Raw genomic sequence first — 5,446 nt, 5'->3', positions numbered from 1 at the left:
ATAAGATTCAATTTTGTAAGTAGTTTTGTGCTGATTTGAATTGTTTTCACTTAATGTCACTTTAGAGATTAACCCATTTTAACAAAAGTAAATATAATTTATTCATTTAAAGTGTAGCATCATATTCCATTGAATGAACATTCCATTCTAGTTTGTAGCTCCCACATCAATGAACTTGGGTTCAGATTGACAATCAAATACAGGACTCAAATGGAACTAGGTTTGCTTGGCTTTGTAACAGGATACAACTGGTACTAGATTCACTTGGCTTTGTAATAGGATACAGTAGAATTCACTGTCTTATATGCATGCTTTTTCACCAGTGGGAGTCCTTAGACCTGTCCAAATTTTATTCTTTGTATCCTCTGTTCCCTCGAGTGAGTGCTCAAGTATAAGCAGAGACCATATAGAGTATACCAGCCCCTAGGTTACACGCTCTATGATTGAAAAGGGTTGATGTATTTTATAAATCCACAATTGTTACCTACAGTAAGTCGTAGCAATAAAAGGCATGCTCAAGGACAGAGTCTTCAATTATCAATGGTCATTTTTGCTGTAAAAAGTCTTGTCCTAGGCGGGGCGTGGTGGCTGACTCCTGTAATCATAGCACGCCGGGACGATGAAGCAAGTGGATTGCTTAAGCTCACAAGTTTGAGAACAGCCTGTGCAAGAGTGAGGCCCTGTCTCTAAAAAGTAGCCTGGCACTGTGGTGAGTGCCTACAGTCCCAGCTACTTGGGAGGCTGAGGCAAGAGGATCACTTGAGCCCAACAGTTTGAGGTTGCTGTGAGCTGTGTTGCCACGGCACTCTACTGAGGGTGACAAAGTGAAACTTTGTCTCAAAAACAAATAAATAAATAAATGAACATTAAAAAAGAAATCTTGTCCAGTTGCACAGCTGACATTTTACCTTTATCTAGTTTTCCAGTGATAAATATATTAAAAACATAGACTTCTCCACTGTGCAATTCATTCATATAACAAAGAAACCATTTGCATTCCCTAAATCTATTAAAGTAAAATAGTAAATTTATTTTTTTTATGTTTCCAAGAAAAAAGTGCTAGATAAAAGGTAAACCAGATATCATTTTTTCTAGAGATGCTTAAATGGTTTTATTAATCTTTATTACATATTTGTTTTTATGTATTACTGAACCTTGAGGTAGCTTCCATTTTATTCCTTGTTTTTGTTATCGATTTCAGTCAATATTGTAGTGAATATGCTCTTACCATCTTAATTTTGCACATTTGGGAAAATTTCCCTACATTGGCATGCTTAAATATGTATCCCCTAAGACTTGATCTCAATAATTTAAACGTCTTCAGAAGTATTTGAGAATTCTCATTTCTTTGCCACACTTAGAATCATCATAAAATTTAAATTTATTTCTTATAAGCCTGTTTCCACATCCTTGATTCATATTTAAGTTGATTCTCTCCCTCTCCTTCCTTCCCTCCTCCATTCCTCCCTACAGCTCTCCATCTCTCACTTTCTCTCTCATCTCTCTCACCACACAGAGAAAATTTAAAAAATTTTCTTCTGTGAATTTTCTGGCCATGTTATTGGATTATTTCTTTCTTTCTTTCTTTCTTTTTCGGTTTGGCTGGGGCTGGGTTTGAACCCTCCACCTCCAGTATATGGGGCCGGTGCCCTACTCCTTTGAGCCACAGGTGCCGCCCTATTGGGTTATTTCTATACTTAATTTTTGTCATAAGTGATTAGTGATAAAGGCTATTTAGGATCTTCAACCGCTGCAGCCTACTCATTAGTGCCTTGCACCTTCCTCTCCGGGCCTTGGAGCCAGATCCAGCCCCAGAAACCCTGCCTGTAGAAGCGGCACCTCTGCTGTGTGGAGACGGTGGCCAGCAGAAGAGGAGAGGCGACTGTACTGTCAAAAGGCCGGGAGAAATTGTGTTTTCACGGCCACCAGGCTCAACACCCTCTCCCGACCCAGCATGTAGGTGCTGGGCGGCTGCCATGAACTCCGGAGCCATGAGGATCCACAGCAAAGGACATTTCCAAGGTGGAATCCAAGTCAAACATGAAAAAAACAGACCATTTTTGAAAACTCTGAGAACTGATAACAAACCAGAAAAATCCAAATATAAGCCACTTTGGGGACAAGTATTTTACCTGGACTTACCTTCTGTCACCATATCTGAAAAACTGCAAAAGGACATTAAGGATCTGGGAGGGCGAGTTGAAGAATTTCTCAGCAAAGATATCAGTTATCTTATTTCAAATAAAAAAGAGGCTAAATTTGCACAAACCTTGGGTTGAATTTCTCCTGTCCAAAGTGCAGAATCTGCATATACTGCAGAAACCACTTCACCTCATCCCCACCATGACAGAAGTTCGGGTTTAAGTCATCAGATACAGATAGAGTATGGTGACTATATTACATTTCACTGCAACCTCAAATTCTTGACCCCAAGCATTCCTGCCATCTTAGTCTCCCAAAGTATTATAATTACAGGTGTGTTTAAGCAGAGGAAAATTATTAGTTGAAAAAGCTATCAAGAACTATGATTTTATTCCTTCAAACAGTATATTATCCAATGCCTTATCATGAGTAGTAAAAATTCTTCATATTGATGGCATTAGATACTACATAGAACAAAAGAAAAAAGAGTTGTATTTCTTGAAGAAATCAAGTACTTTTGAAAAAGATGTGGGGAAAAGAGTTGGTATTGGTGGACTGCAGCCAGCTTCTTACAGAAGCTCTTGTCCAGAAGGAGGCTTAAATGACAGAAGTTTAGCAAGTTAGCTGATGGCTTGGAGCAGAGCCAAGGGAGAAGATTGAAGAGTGCACTTCAACCTTCCTGAGGCGAGCTGCGATCTCAAAAATACAACCAAAAGGCACAAAATCCACCACCAAGCAAACGGGAGTCCCCTCCCCCACAACAAGGGCTCGCAGTTTACTCCATGCAAACAAGCGAGCAGAGTTCAAAGTTCCTCCCACTCTATCCCACCGGAGAGACCCCCTAAAAACTGGACCTCCTACCCCCACTGGGGTACCATGGCACCCTCTGGCCAGGCATAAAACTGTAAAACTGTATAAAACTGTAGATATTCCCCACCTACAACATTGAATTCCGAGGAGTCCCCACCCACTCACTCCGAGGTCTGGAGTTTTGTTACCTATGGAATCCAGATTCTTGGGCATCTTCTTGGGAGAGTTGGAGAGGGAAAGGGCTGGTGCTGTTCTGTGCTGACTGTGGTACAGGCGTGAGGAGAGGAAGGTCGGCTCAGGGAACGCCAATACAGCAACAGTGGCATCCTGAGCTGCAAACTGACATCATTCCAGCCCCGTCTCTGGGCAAACAGAGGTTCGGGACAGCAGCTGCAGGTAAAACACAGAGAACTTTCATAAGTGGAACACCAACCCTCAGGGTGTAATCCCCCTCAGACAAAGGCAGTGGGTGGGCAGAGGCTAGAATTGACACCTGTGTGTAAATTGCTATTTGTCTGCTGCCCAGAGCTGAATGCAAGGACTTGCAGAGAAATCTAGCTGGACAGAAGCCTAATTTAAAAAACACAAAGACCCCGTACCAACTCAGATTTCTGGCTGATTTTGCCAGGTAAACCACAGGAGCAGTGGCCTACTGGAGTAAATAGGGCCACAAACCTGGGGGATTATGAGTGACTGGGTGCAAGGTGGGGAAGGAGGTATTAACCTTCCCAGACTAACCCATTTTCCGGGTGGGTCCCTTCGCCCTCACGGAGCACTGGAGAAAGTTATATCTGAACTGCAAGCAGACCCCTCTTATCTAGCTCCCAGAGACATTTGAACTCTTCCACCTGAAATGGGTGCTGACTGGGACAACTGATTTGGACCCCTTAAACCTGGCAGACCACCCAAGGACTATTCAAAGGGGCACCCCAGGTGTATGGTTGAGGGAAGGTTTGAACTATATAAAACTGTATATATTCCCCACCTGCAACATTGAACTCTGAGGAGTCTCCACCCACTTAATCTGAGGTTTGGAGGTTTGGAGTCCAGATTCCTGGGCATCTGCTTGAAAGAAGTGGAGGGGGAAAGGGCTGGTGCTGTTCTGTGCTGACTGTGGCAGACGTGAGGAGAACAAACAGAAGTTTGGGACAGCAGCCACAGGTAAAACGCAGAGAATGTTCTTAAGTAAAGCACCAACCCTCAAGGTGTAATCCCCCTCAGACAAAGGCATTGGGCGGGCAGAGGCTAGAATTGACAAGGCTCGTGTAAATTGCTATTTATCTGTTGCCCAGAGCTGAAAGCAAGGACTTGCAGAGAAACCTAGATGGACAGAAGCCTAATTTAAAAACGCAAGGTCCCCCTACCGAACTCAGATTCCTGGCTGATTTTGCCAGTCGTAAAACCCGGGAGCAGTGGCCTACTGGAGTGAATAGGGCCACAGACCAGGCGGATTACGAGTGACTGGGTGCAAGGTGGGGAAGGAGGTATTAACCTTCCCAGACTAACCCATTTGCTGGGTGGGTCCCTTTGCCCTCACTGAATGGGTGGGCCCAAAACTGCTTGCTAGAGTCACACGCCTAACAGGCGGCAGAGGTGATCCCTGCCCCAGGCTCCAGCTCTGGGCAGACCCAGAATTGCTTACTAGTGCCTCAGCATCCCGTTGGCAGTGGCGGAGGAGTCCTCCATTCCAGGTAGACCCAAAACAGCTTGCTAAAGACAGCATACCCCACGGGGGCAAGGGGAGGAGTTCCCCGCGCCAGCCGCCCAAGCAGGGTGGGCCTAGAACTGCTTGCTAAAGCCATGTGCGCCCTGCAGGTGGTGGTTGAGGGGTCTACCATGCTGGGCGGGCCCAGAACTGTTTGCTAGATCCACGTATGTCCCACAGACGGAAGTGGGGGAGTTCCCCGCTCCAGGCTCCCACGATGGGAGGGCACAGATCGACTTCCTAGTGCCTTATGCATCCAACGGGTGACAATCAAGGAGTCCTCTGCTCCCCCCCAGCTACTCTGGCGGGGCTGAATTAGGAATGATCTGGTTGCTTGTGTACCCTGTGCTACCACTGCCATTCCCCCACCCCCTGGCTGCTTCAGGGTGCTGAACTAGGACTGATCTAGCTACTACAGTGCCCCTGTTCCACCAGTTGCCCTGGAGGAGCCAAACTAGGACTCATCCGGCTGCTGCCGGTCTCCTGCCCCCACCCCACCGCCCCCCCCCGCACCCTGGCAGGCTGAACGAGGTCTAATCTAGCCACGCACACTCCCGTGCAGCAGCTACCATTCCACTGCACCCCAGTTGCCCCAGCACCCGAGAACTGGGAGAAGACAAAAGACACACTCGGCCTGTCTCCCTGGGCAACCAAAAGAGGCCACCAACTGAACGGTTCTGATAAGGCCTCCAAACAAGGTAAACTCAGCATGGGGCAGATTCAGCAGAAAAACTCTGGCAACTCGAATAACCAGAGTAGATCAACTCCTCCAAGGGAAAATGGGGCAGA

The 5,446-nt window shown here is 46.1% G+C and overlaps 1 pseudogene; it reads left to right on the top strand.

Annotated features, from left to right (window-relative positions):
* Positions 1-1,879: 1,879 nt before the first annotated feature.
* LOC100960766 overlaps positions 1,880-5,446 on the top strand; it is a 10,128-nt pseudogene continuing 6,561 nt past the window's right edge.

Source organism: Otolemur garnettii, unplaced genomic scaffold, assembly GCF_000181295.1.
Source record: "Otolemur garnettii isolate 467f Iridium unplaced genomic scaffold, OtoGar3 scaffold00355, whole genome shotgun sequence".
NCBI classification, from domain to species: domain Eukaryota; kingdom Metazoa; phylum Chordata; class Mammalia; order Primates; family Galagidae; genus Otolemur; species Otolemur garnettii.
This window is presented reverse-complemented; position numbering and strand designations above follow the sequence as displayed.